Below are 14030 nucleotides of genomic sequence, written 5' to 3'. Positions count from 1 at the left end.
TCAGCAGAGCCTAGGAGCCTGGGGTCAACTGAGACCCATTCTCCTAAAACTTTACAACTCTCTACAGGCATATTTACAGAGTGTTACCTGAAAATGCCAAGGAGCCAGCAGACATTCCATTGGTGTGCAATTCATTAAAAAGAATTTACATTCATTCCACTAGTAAGAATTATTTACTGCTTCAGCTTGAAAGGATGTGGTAGGTTTGAGTCAACAAAACTGTCTCTAGCCTCTTCCTCCCCTTATTCATAGGCATTAGCCACTCCACAGGTGTAAACCCATACACCAGAAGATCTGTGTGCATCAAGTGTAGGAGATCTGAAGCGCAAGAGCTTAGAGTTTGGAGTATAAAGTACCTCTGGGGATTAAGTAAAGGCCACAGCCAAGAGCCAGCTCCTGAGGATTATTATTAGTGGTAATGAGGAAAACATTTTGAACCTGGGCCTCAAATCGCACTTGGTGTGCTAAGCAATGCAGGCACAACATGACATGAATGTAAATTTTAACAAGTTTTAGCTTTAGGCTTCTCATTACTGCCCTTATTCCAACTGAAATGTGCAGAATGCACCACCAGAGAGCAATCATTTCCCTTAGGAAAAAATACATGGATTTAAAACCACAAGAAGGTACCACTTCCACCCAGTAGAATGGCTGTAACCAAAAATACAATATACAGTGTTGGAGAGGATGGAAAGAAACCAGAAACCTGTACGGATGGGAATATAATAGAGTACAGCCACTGTGGATAAGTTTGGTAGTTTCTTAAAAACTGTTATCATACAACCCAACAATTCCAGTTGTATGAAGATAAATGAAAACACATTTATGTTATGATATGCTCATGAACATTCATGGCAGTGTGAAAATAAAGAACAAATGGAGACCAGCCTTGAAAATTCTCTGAACAGACAAAACCAATTTAGTCAGACAAACAAAGCTTAATTAAGCTTATTTTGCAAGACTAACTTGACCTGGGTCACTTCTTGCTTATGCCTCTGAAAGTCATACACAAAGTTGAGCAGATTCCAAAGTTCGTAGGAGGCAGCACACTGACCAATTCCCTATCATTTAAGAACATTTTAATATAACCAAACACTGTGAAGAATAAACAGCTACTGCTTTCTCACTATCGTAGCTGCCTGCTAACAAATATTCCTCTGAGCTTCATCCCATGTTTTGGTGTGAGTGTTCCCGGTGTGTGTACAATAAACTTACTAATCAGTCTTTGGTGACTGGTTTTGCTTCTGTTATTTCTGAACTTTTGACATCTCATGGCAACAGAAGTGGGATCCAAAGAAGAACCTGAATGTCTCCAAGGCCAGTGAACAAATAGGTGCTGGTACCCACAAAGTCCACTGAACTCCCTGCTTCCTCACTAACCCTGGAATTGGAGGGTAAATCTCTTTGGGACCTCAGCTGTGCTGTGTATTTTGAGCACTTCAACTTTATAGCACCCCCCTGCAGTTTGCTTGTTGGAGCTCCTTGGTAAGTCCTTCTGTTCTGTCCAAAGTGAATGGGGTGGGGTGGAATGTGACTCCCTGTGTTTTGAAACAGTTGCTGGAAAACAAAGCCTCTCTACTTAGACATTTAATTCATTTAAAGAAAATGAAGTGTTTTATCAGGTATACTCTCAGAAATATAGGAATGAACCCAGATGTTTTTCAAGGTTATATAATCTGAGATAATCCTAGATACGTAAAAGCTAATTTAAGTTTACTAGTTTAATAAAATCAAGTATGTCTTCAAAGTTTGCCAAAAAGAAAAAAAAGATGATTAGTTGTTCAATGCCTAATCCAAGCATCAGTGTTCAAAGCACTAACTTGAAGTTTATATTAATTTTAACTGAATAATGGATATTCATTGAATATCTAAATCATTTCCAAACTTACATTTAGCATTTAATGTTTATCTATCTTTGGCTTTTTAATTTTATCCACAGGGAGATAAAAGATATTTGGATCCATTAATTAACATGGTGCCACATCAAAAAATCTCTCAGGAAAAATATACTTCTAGAAGTTATGAGATATATTTATAAATTTGCCAACACAATTGCTTTTTTCTTAGTTTTAATTAGGAATTAAAGATTCTAATAGCTATGAATTCTAATACATGTAATTAAAACTATTAGAAATCATAGGACTAAAAAAACCAACTGTAGATGAAAAGTAGGTAAGGAGGGGCACCTGGGTGGCTCAGTTAAGCATCAACTCCTGATCTCAGCCCAGGTCTTGATCTCAGGGTCATACGTTCAAGCCCCCATGTTGGGCTCCACACTGGGCATGGAGCCTACTTTAAAAAAAAAAAAAATAAGAAAAATAGTGTGTTTTTGGGTAAGGAAAGACATGAAGACTTTTGGGTTTTTGTCTTTTTAGGGAAAAAAACAGTAATTTTGTCCTGAAGTAAAATAATTGTTCAAAAGCAGAAAGGAAAAAGGACAAAACCTAATTGGATATAGAAAGAGGGTTTGTGAAAAGGGAAACTTGAGAAAGGAATCTTATGTGTGGGGATCCCTGGGTGGCGCAGTGGTTTGGCGCCTGCCTTTGGCCCAGGGCGCGATCCTGGAGACCCGGGATCGAATCCCACGTCAGGCTCCCGGTGCATGGAGCCTGCTTCTCCCTCTGCCTATGTCTCTGCCTCTCTCTCTCTCTCTCTCTCTGACTATCATAAATAAAATTAAAAAAAAGGAATCTTACGTGTGATCAAGCCCACCCAGGCTAGAATGGATTTAAGTTTTTAAAAGAAATTTATATACTTATTTATTTATTTATTTATGATTTTATTTATTCACGAGAGGCAGAGACACAGGCAGAAGGAGAAGCAGGCTCCATGCAGGGAGCCCGATGTGGGACTCGATCCCGGGTCTTCAGGATCAGGCCCTGGGCTGAAGGTGACACTAAACCGCTGAGCCACCCGGGCTGCCCTAAAAAAGACTTTTAATATCAAAAGTAAACTGATGCAAAATTAAAATTTGGTTCCCTCTCTATTAAAAGAACCAAGTTTTTTTCTTAGATTATTGGTCTGCTTTTAATAAGAAATTGTAAACAAAAGTTTTTTGTTTACCTTTATTTTAATTTGCCTAGGAAACACAGATCTGTGTCTTATGAAAATATTTCCTGTGCTTCAAGCCTTTTAGTCTTCTCCTTTAAAAAAACTGAGGTTTTTTTACAACTGAAACTTTCTATGTTTGCCTTTGAAATCTTTTGTTGCTTTGGTTGAATGGGTAACTAAGTATTGTTTCCCAGAGACCAATGATTGTATCAGATCAAATGTTTTAAATCTTTTGACATTTTTTGGGACTCCTGGGTGGCTCAGCAGTTTGAGTGTCTGCCTTTGGCTCAGGTCGTGATCCTGGCGGCCTGGGATCAAGCCCTGCATCAGGCTCCCTGCTAGGAGCCTGCTTCTCCCTCTGCCTGTGTCTCTGTCTCTCTGTGTCTCATGAATAATTGAATTAAAATCTTAAAAAAAATCTTTTGACATTTTTAACAAACTGCCCCAAATCAAACTCTGAATTAAGAAGAGAAGTATTAATTTATTTAGGCTTATTTGATATATTAAACTGCATGGGAAACATCAAATAATTTGTAATTGCTTAACCTTCTTAGATCATATTTCTGGGATATATAGGTCATTAAAATTCAAATTATAAGGTCTTTAAGAATTTCATGTGTTGGTATAGTATTATCATAGTTCCAAGTATGATCTTAAAATATTGTAGATCATAAAAAATAACCAGATTTGTCAGTTGTATCATTTTGGGGGTGTAAATATGTGAACTCTCATGGGATGTTTTTAAAAAGTGTCTGTTTTTTAAGTCTTTTGCCATTTACAGACATTAGTTGTTTTACTCTGATGGTTTTGCAAAAGTATTCCTGCAAAAATGCTTCATTTTGAAAGAAATTCATGTGAAACATCTTGACAGTTACTCAAAGATGCAGGCTTCTAACAACTTCATAACACTGAACTGGGTAAGAAATTCTAAAGCTCTAATGGAAAACTGATTCATAAAGAAGCAGGCTCTTTATGCTAACCCAAGATGAAACAAAAGAATTACATACAACTAAATTGAACTTATGAAGATGATTAGAATTTTTATGACTTCATTTAAAACACTGTTGGTTCCTTAATGTTTTTCAGATTTTTTTTTAAAGATTTATTTATTTATTCATGAGAGACACACACACACAGAGAGGCAGAGACACAGGCAGAGGGAGAAGCAGGCTCCACGCAGGGAGCCCGACATGGGACTCGATCCTGGGTCTCCGGGATCACACCTTGGGCTGAAGGCAGGCGCCAAACCTCTAAGCTACCCGGGGATCCCTGTCGTTCAGATTTAAAGGATCACTTTCTCTCCTCTCTTAAGCTATCTATAACTTACAGCAATTTGGTACAGTGTATATTTGCAACAAAGGCTGAAGCATTTGTCACTTTCCACCTGATTTCTCCAGATTTTGAAAACTTAAGTTCAGGGGTACCTGGGTGACTCAGTCAGTTGAGTGACCCTTGATTTTGGCTCAGGTCATGATCTCAGGGTTGTGAGACTGAGCCACAAGTAGGGTTCTGCACTGGATTTGGAGCCTAAGACTGTCTCTTCTGCCCACCCCCCCCCCCCGCCCCCTACACACACTCGCATGTGCATGCATGCATGCTTGCTCCCTCTGGAAAAAAATTCAATAATCTGTTCTAACAGGACCCAGTTGGGTAAGTCCTAGGCTTGGCTTCCTAGCCTCAGGCTTTTGAAAGTCCATTCTAAGATTCCTTATAAAAAGTCCCAGCAAAGCAGATTTGAAAGAGTCTGTATGGTCAATCCCTGTTCTTGCTGCACTTATGTAATTAATTAGGCCAACTTTATTGAAATTAGATTTAATTTGCAAACAAATTAGTCTACTGTCATTATCTCTGATTGTAATGGAAGTGATGAGAGAAATTACATTTCAAAAATATACCTTTGTTGATATTGGATTCTACTGCTGTTGTCTTTGAGGTTTTGTTTTCTACCTGTAAACTAGACTAGATCCTGAATTATTCTAGTTTGCTCCAGTATTTGGCTAGAACTCCAAACTAACACATCCAGTTTTCTCCCACTCTTCTGACATAGAATCACTATGAAACTAAAATTACCCTTTACCCGAAGGCAACGGCTTAAAGCTGGACAACTTGATACAAACTTCAGAGAAATCATCAGAATAACTCATATGTAGACATTCACAAACTGCAAAATCTGGAAAATCTGCAAACTGGAAAATCTGCCAGACGGTCCCTGCCTGCCCTCACTCCATCTGAACCCAACACTAGAAATTTTCTCAACTGACAGCTCTCCAGTTTGCTGGAACTATTAATCTTTGTTTTTCCTTTGCTTCCATAGAAATGTATCTCATTACTGGTTTGTTCATATTATATAGAGACCTAATTTAGGTGAAAGCTCACCTGAAACAGGATTGGATGAATATAAGGATGTTTTAAGTAATGAAGCTGTGAATGCTAATACATCCTGTGTGCCTATGTATATAAGTGGGCTTCATTTTTTTTTTTTCTTCTAAGTGGTTATCTCTGCTCTGGGGAGTTTTTCGGTCGTTGGTGTGGTTTTCCCTATAGTCATCATATACACCTGTCCCGTGCACTGCATACTCTGGAGGGTTTTCAATACCTGGCAGCAGCCACTCACATACCAGTGATCAGACAACTGGATGAACTCAGCAGTAACCCCAGAAATGATGAAGATGGTGCCTACATGCCTTGCAATCTGACAACTCAGCTGGATGAAAACACTGAACATGCAAATCTTTGACCCGACTACACCAACAGTAGTAACTGAGAATCACGCCATACTGGTTAATAGTACTCTCAGCCCCCTGAGGAAATGACCAAAAAGAGGCATTTATTAAAAACAGAGACCAGCCTTAACAGTTCCCTGGGCCGACAAAACCAGTTTGGTCACACACATTAAGTTTATTTTGCAAGACTCACTTGACCTGGGTCATTTATCGCTTATGCTTCTAAAATTCATAAGCAAAACTTGAAACGTTTCCCAAAGTGGATATGAGGTAACCACTAATCAGTTCCCTGTCAAACACTGTGAAGGATAAACAGCCACTGCTTTCTCACTATATACGCTGTTTGATAATAACCCTTAAGCCTCATTCCGTGGTTTGAGCACTCCCAGTGTATGCACAATAAACTTACTACTTTGATGACTGGTGTTACTTCTTTTATGTGTAAAGCTGCTGTCAAAAGTTCAGAAAGAGCCAAAATTTGTTAACAGTCCAGATGACCAACTGGTGAATGGATAAGCAACATGATGTATACATAAGATGAAATACTATTAGATTAAAAAGCAATTAGATTGGTTTTTGAGGTGAACCTCAAGAAATTTATACTAGAAGATGCAAAATCATATAGAATATGATTATTTATAGACAGAAACCACATCACTGGTTGCCTGGGGAGAAGTAGAGATGGACTGCAAGAAGGGCTCATGAAAATTCGGTGGGGGGGGTGTGATGAAAATGTTTAAATCTGGATTATGGTAATTTTGGCACAGCTGTAAACTTACTAAGTGATGGATTGTAAACATGATGAATGAGTTTTATATAAATTTTGCCTCAGTAAAGCTGGATCCAAAAAAGCACGCTGATTTAGTATTACATTAGAATAGGCACTAAGAAATGAAACAAGTAGAGGGAAAACTAGAGCACTGTTAGGATATAATACAAATAGCCACTGTGTCATTCATTTCAGTCCTGGGCTCTGGTTTCCAGGCAGGAAAAAAGAACATTGTTTGCAGACCAATGGAGGGAAGTCAGGGAATTTACGGTCAGGTAAAAATTTTATTACTTCTGGCCAGAGGCCAAAATGGAAACATTAAAAAAAAAAGTTGCAAAGTTTCAGGCAGAATGCAATTATTTTCTGAATGAAAACCAGTACTTTGCAGTCCCTTATGAAGGTATTTATAACATCAAGTTAAGGGTCTGGTGTGTATAAAATAACTGATACTTGAAACAAGAAGTGATCAGCCCATCTATGTCATGTAATATTACATATTCTGAATTATCCTTTATATATTTCTGATTTTTAAATGTACTCAAACTTAAGGGGTGCCAGGTGGCTCAAACATTTGCCTTCGGCTCAGGTCATGATCCTGGGGTCCGAGGATCGAGCCCCGCCTGCATCAGGCTCCCTGCTCAGCCGGTAGTCTACCTCTCCCTCTGCTCCCCGCTCTCTCGCTCACCCTCTCTCTTAAATAAACAAAATCTTAAAAGATATGGCAAGTGTCTGGGGCTACAAAGCCCTGTTACAGCCTTCTAAGAAACTCAAATTTTACAAAGGAATCTAGCAGTAATCTGAGAAAGGTAAGTGAATATTAAGACAAAACTATGCCCTTTGGCTCTAGAATCGCAGTGGCGACACTCTAGTATCTCCCACAAGTAACTGTTTTAATAGAATACACTCTATCATTTTTTAAGTAAGTGCTAGGCCCAATGTGGGGGGGCTTGAACTCACAACCTTGACATCAAGAGTCCCATGTTCTACCTATTGAGCCAGTCAGGCACCCTCCAAAGGGTTCTCCCATAACTATCAGTTCTTGAATAAAATAAGAAAATTTAAAAATCCTTACTGGATTCTCAAGGAAGCAGAGAAACCTCCAAGGACAATATGGAAGCAGGAATGGTGAATAAACAGAAAAGCATGGTTGTCCTGAGGACACATATACCCTCATCAGCACTGGGATTGAGGCTAAGCCTTGGATGAATGGTAAGGGGAGGAGCCAAGTCTGAGTACCCCACGTCAGGCCAGGAACCAAGAGGAGGGCTAAAATGTCCAGGGGCAGCTCCCAGCCTAGAGAAGCAAATGCAAGACGTCTTTGAGAGAACATGTCCATCTTAGAACCTCTGGATTCCCACAGGTTCAACCAAGGAAGCATTCACAAAATCACACATGTAGAATGGCACCATAAGAACAACTCAGCAACAAGAGATCTAGGACCCCCGACTTCAAATACCAGAATTACCAACCATAGGATATAAAGTTAACTATGTATGAAATGCTCAATGAAACCAAAAGAAGAAAAATCAGAACGCTTTAGGCCAAGCCTACCTAAAAGAGAAAATACTTTGGGGAATGAAAAACAGCCGTTGAAATTAGTCAGTGGTGGTGACAGCAGATTAAGCTATGTTGTTATTGCTTTCATTTCAGCTCTGTGTAAAGTCTCAGAAAAAGAAGTGATATTCAAAGAGGTCGTGGTTGAAATTTCCTAGCAGAAAGATAAATGAGGAATCCAGAGACATGCCTCTAGATGCATTTTAAAGAAACTACAGCTCAGAACAGATGATGAAAAGACGTTAATAGGAGCAGAAAGGAGATCCCATAGGAGACAGAGGATAGCAGTTGACTTAAACTACAAAGGAAACTAGATAATAGTGGAATGATAACTTCAAAGTGTTGAAAGATGAAAATTAGAACTGTACCCATAAAACTATCAAGAATAACAGTAAGTGTTTTGTATTTGAAATCTGCTGAGAATAGACCTTAAGTGTTCTCACCAAACACACACACAAAGGTAACTGTGAAGTGATGGATGTATATGTGTCAAATCCTGTTCTCTCTCACTACAGATAAACACACACACACACACATTTTTAAAATGTGATCTCTACACCCACCATGGGGCTCCAACTCAGCCCAGAGACCAACTCTACTGACTGAGATAGCCAGGTGCCTATAGGTTCTATACTTTAAATATATGATTTTGTCAACTGCAACAAAGCTAAAAAATTTTAATATAAAATCGGCAGTAAAATGACATTTTCTGATGAACAAAAACTGAGTGATTATCTTGAACTCCCTTAAAGTAACTTCCTAGAAATACATCCTTTGAAAACAAATTACTTCAGAATGCCTGAGATACACAAAGAAAAATGATCAAAATGACCCCAAATATTAATGTTTACATGTGGGTTGGGAGACAACTAAAATACTGGATAACAAAGTATTTTTACTTTGGAAGAGAGGTGATGAATTTTAGTGTTCTAAGGCCCTCGGTATTCAGGAAGGCATTTAACATACTAATTAACTTTGGATTGTTGAATAGTCCAATGCACATTTAAGGTTAACTATTGAATAGGAAGGGATGGAAGGAAAACACAAAAACCTTAAAACAAAGGCAAAGATCTTAGAAATGGAAGTGCTGGTAAAATTTCTGACCCTTTAACCTGCTCCCCGTCTCCTCCCCAAAAAACAGGACAAGTAGGATAACAAAAAATCTACGTACATCCTAATTAAACTAGGAACCCCAAATTTGGGCAGGTGTAAGACCTGTGAGAAATGAGTGAGCAGGGGGAAAGCAACCAGGTATATAAACCACAAAAAGGGGATCCCTGGGTGGCGCAGCGGTTTGGCGCCTGCCTTTGGCCCAGGGCGCGATCCTGGAGACCCGGGATCGAATCCCACGTCGGGCTCCCGGTGCATGGAGCCTGCTTCTCCCTCTGCCTGTGTCTCTGCCTCTCTCTCTCTCTCTCTCTCTCTCTCTCTCTCTGACTAAATAAATAAATAAATAAATAAATAAATAAAATTTAAACCACAAAAGGTGGAAACACAGTCACTAGAAAAGTCGGAGACTAGCTCCAGAACACCACTAAACTGAATGGGGGGGGGGTGCCCTTCTTCAATACTGAGGAGCAAAGGGTGTGAGACAGGTCTGAAAGGGCTGAGGCATTTTTGGGCCCATGAACTCTCAAAACTAACCAGTGAAAGCTCCCTTCCAGGATAAAGTCCCTAAAAACAGAGTCATATACACACCTGAGAAGAGACAACTTAAAATGCTCTTTTTAAAATCAGCCTACACACCTAAAACCCCAACACATAACTAATCATAATATGAATGAAATGTCAACATACTTCCTCTGTTGATAGGTCAAATAGCCGAAGGAAAATAAATGCCAATGTATAGACTTTTAGGGGAGGTGGGCACTGAGGAGGGCACTTGATGGAATGAGCACTGGGTATTATATGTTGGCAAATTGAACTTAAATAAAAACATGTTAAATAAATATAAAAGACTGATCCAAAAAAATGTATAGAATTGTGAGCAGCACAAATTGCTACTTTGATATAATGCACAAATACAGAAACTGCATCAAAACAGGCTTGAGAATACATAACAAAATTTACATAATTGGACATAAATTCAGTGTATTTCCATGAAGTGGAGTCAAACAGATCATGATCACTGATCAAATGAAATTAAAACTAGTAATTTAAAAATACACTTCTAAACTCATGGTTCAAAGAAAAACTTGTAGTAAACATTTTAAAACTATTTAGAAATAAACACTGAAATGAAATAAGGAACTGAGGAAAATAAAACTTGTGGGATCCAGAAAATGGCATTTTAAAAAAATCAAATGTACCAAAACCAACTTAAAAATGCTAAAATATTCTATAATCAACAAAATAATGAACTGGTAATTTTTCCACAAAAGAAAACTGTAGGCCGTGGTAGTTTTACAATTAAGTTATATATCAGATGTTCAAAAAGTGGATTATTTCTATGTTAAATAATTCAGAGAACACTGCCTCTCCCTCTCTCTCTCTCGTATGACTATCATAAATAAATAAAAATTAAAAAAAAATAATTCAGAGAACAGAAAGAACATTCATTCCATAACTCATTCTATGAGGCTAAAAACTGTGAAAACAAAGTAACAGACCAACCCCACTCCTAAGCACAGATGTAAAAGTCCTAAGCAAAACATTAGCAATTAAAGTTCATCAGTGTATTTTAAAAAATGATCATTAATGATCAAGAAGGCTTTAGCCCGAGAAGGTAAAGATGGCTCAACATTTAAAAAATTTTAAATGTGTAATTCACCACATTACCTGATTAAAGTAGAATAAATACATTGACTTCAAGAGGAAAAAAAAATGTTTCAGAAATTTCAACCCCTATAAATTAAAGCTTAACAAAATAGAAGGAAACTTCCTTGCCTTGTTAAAGAGTAGCAAAACTAGTAAAATTCAGTATTACCCCAAAGAGTAGGGCTGTCAGTACTCTCTAATTATCCTATAGATTAAATATGATTCTAGTTAAGAAAAAGAACCTCCTGCAGTTGTTTTTCTTCCCAAAGAATCTGACAACTGATTCTAATATTTAATGAAAGAACAAAAAGGTCAAGAACACTCCTTAAAATGAGGATAGGGTTACTTTACAAGTTATCAAGACCTTTAATCAAGTTGCAGCAATTAATGTACCACTTAGCTCTTGGCTAGACAAACTGACCAAAGGAATGGCACAAAAAGTCCCAAAATAGACATTTATTTACGTGGAAATTCACCATGTAGACAAAGTCCCTGTAGAAAGGATGCATTAGTCAATAAACAGTAGAAAGAAAACTGGTTATCCGCATAGTAAAAAAACTGAAATTATTTCTCACACATACATAAATCAATTCCAAGTGGACTAAAGACAAATGTGAGGCTTTCTGACTTCTAAAGGAGCCTATAAAAATATCTTAAGACACAGGGTACCTGGCTGGCTCACCTGGTGTAGCATGGGACTCTTCATCTCAGGGTTGAAGGTTCAAACCCCATGTTGGGTGTAGAGATTACTTTAAGTCCTTAAAAAAAACTTTTTAAAAAAGATTTATTTAGCATGTGCATGCAAGGGTGGGTAGATGGGCAGAAGGCGAAGGAGCATTTCAAGCAGACTCTGCACTGAGTGCAGAGCCTGACACAGGACTTGTCATGGGGCTTGATCTCACAACCCTGAGATCATGACCTGAGCCAAAATCAACAGTTGCATGCTGAACTGACTGAGCCACCCAGGTACCCCTAAAAAAAAAAATCTTGCAACATAAAAATAACTACATTTGAAAATGTTAAAATTACAGAAATATTAGTATCCTATTATGAAGAACTTTTAAGAAAAAAGGACAAAAGACACCAAGAAGTATTTCACAGAAGAAACAATAGCAGCTAATCATGAAAACATGTTCAACTTATTGTTTAGGAAAATGCAAATTAAAGCCACAGTAAAATGTCATTTTACACCTACCAAATTGGCAAGAATCAGATCTTAGAGCAGTAAGCAAACTATAAACCAGGTTGTACACTAGCACAACCATTTTGGAAAATAAGCACATACTTACTACCAACTCTGCTAGATACATACTCTGAAGAAATTCTTGCACATTTGTACCAAGACACTATATAAATTATCTGTAAAAGCCAAAGACAAATATAAGGAAAACTACTCCCAATATAAATTATAAAAATGAACCTGTTGAATAGAAAAAAAACAAATAGGGCAGCCCGGGTGGCTCAGTGGTTTAGTAGCCAACTATATCTCGATTTAAAAAATTAAGTAACTGGGCAGCCTGGGTGGCTTAGCGGTTTAGCGCCGCCTTCAGCCCTTGGCATGATCCTGGAGACCGGGATCGAGTCCCACGTCAGGCTCCCTGAATGGAGCCTGCTTCTCCCTCTGCTTGTGTCTCTGCCTCTCTCTCTCTCTCTCTCTCTCTCTCTCAGTCTGTGTCTCTCATGAATAAATAAATAAAATCTTTAAAAAAAATAAAAAATTAAGTAACCAAAAAATAGTGACCAGAAATACTTTTATATTTCTAAGACACTATGAAAAAGGAAATCATCTTTCCTTAAATGTACATACACTACCTTGTAAAAGCAGATGTTCAGTATAGCTGGTTAAGTGCAACAGTAGGATCTTTTGGTCACAAAGAATACTGGTCAACCACTCATTAGTTGTGGATCTTGTGAAGAAACTCCTATATTCTACAGAGTTTGTTCAGGTAAATTGAACTTAGCCTCAACCATTATTACAATGGAGGAGAACTTTCTGAAACAACAAAACCACCAGAATTTTTGCATCAAATAAGGTTTCCCCTCAAAGAAACTACATACTGAAGTTACTTTCACTCGGTGATTTTAGAAATATTCCATTGGAACTATTTATTTGTGAAAAAATTGTTCAGCAAAGGTAAACCTTAATTTTTGAGGATAGATTTCCCTGTTGTAACCATAAAATATTTTAATCAAGTTTGATGAATAAAGTACACAGGGCCACAATCAATATTCTGGTCAAAATTAACATATGACTGGGAGGCCTGGTGGGCACAGTGGTAGAGCATGTACCTCTTGATCTCAGAGTTGTAAGTTCAAGACCTATGCTGAGTATAGAGATTACTTAAAAGTAAAATCTTAAAAAATTGTTTTTTAACTAACATGACTAAAATGAGTGACAAGACTAGTTCTTTTGGATGCCTTACAAATGGAGTCTTCTGGCCATTTTCAGAAAAATGTTTAGCAATGGCAACATAAAAAAAAAAAAAAACAGGATTACTTACTTGGAAGGACAGCATTCATCCTAATGCATAAAGAATCTCATTTCTATACAAGTCTGCAGTTGCTGAAGAGACAACTGCTTTAATCAGTTACTAAGATCAGTGAAACTACTTACATTAGTTGCCTACATCCTTTTTTTTTTTTTAAAGTACGCTCCACGTCCAACGTGGAGCCCAGTGTGGGTCTTGAACTTACAACCCTGAGATCAAGACCTGAGCTGAGATCAAGAGTTGGATGCTTAACCAACTGAGCCACCCAGGTGCTCCTAAACACCCTTTATATGATAAAACATATTACAGCCAACCTATTAAATCAGTTTCAGGGATGGAAAATAAACAATTATATAGTTTTGATAGGATTCTGTAAAAATACTCAAAAAATGAGAAGCAAAGTTACATAGACCTTATAGAAATTGCTATTCATAATAGATAGATGTAGTATATTTTGAACCAATAAATAGTACTGATGTGAATCCAACTCTGAACTCAGTACTTGGCAGTATATATGATAATTATTTTGATTTGTTGGAGTATTTCTATACAAATTTATATTCAGTTTTAAGAAAATATTATAGAGAAGTTTTACTGCAACTTTTAACTCCACATAAGGAAGAGATAGAGCCAATGACACCCCAACAATTTCTTTAGAGGCCTGATGTAAAACAACCACAAAAATGT

Source organism: Nyctereutes procyonoides, unplaced genomic scaffold (assembly GCF_905146905.1).
Source record: "Nyctereutes procyonoides isolate TBG_1078 unplaced genomic scaffold, NYPRO_anot_genome, whole genome shotgun sequence".
In the NCBI taxonomy this organism is placed as follows: Eukaryota; Metazoa; Chordata; class Mammalia; order Carnivora; family Canidae; genus Nyctereutes; species Nyctereutes procyonoides.
The sequence above is the reverse complement of the archived record's forward strand: the minus strand, read 5'-3'. Positions refer to the sequence as shown.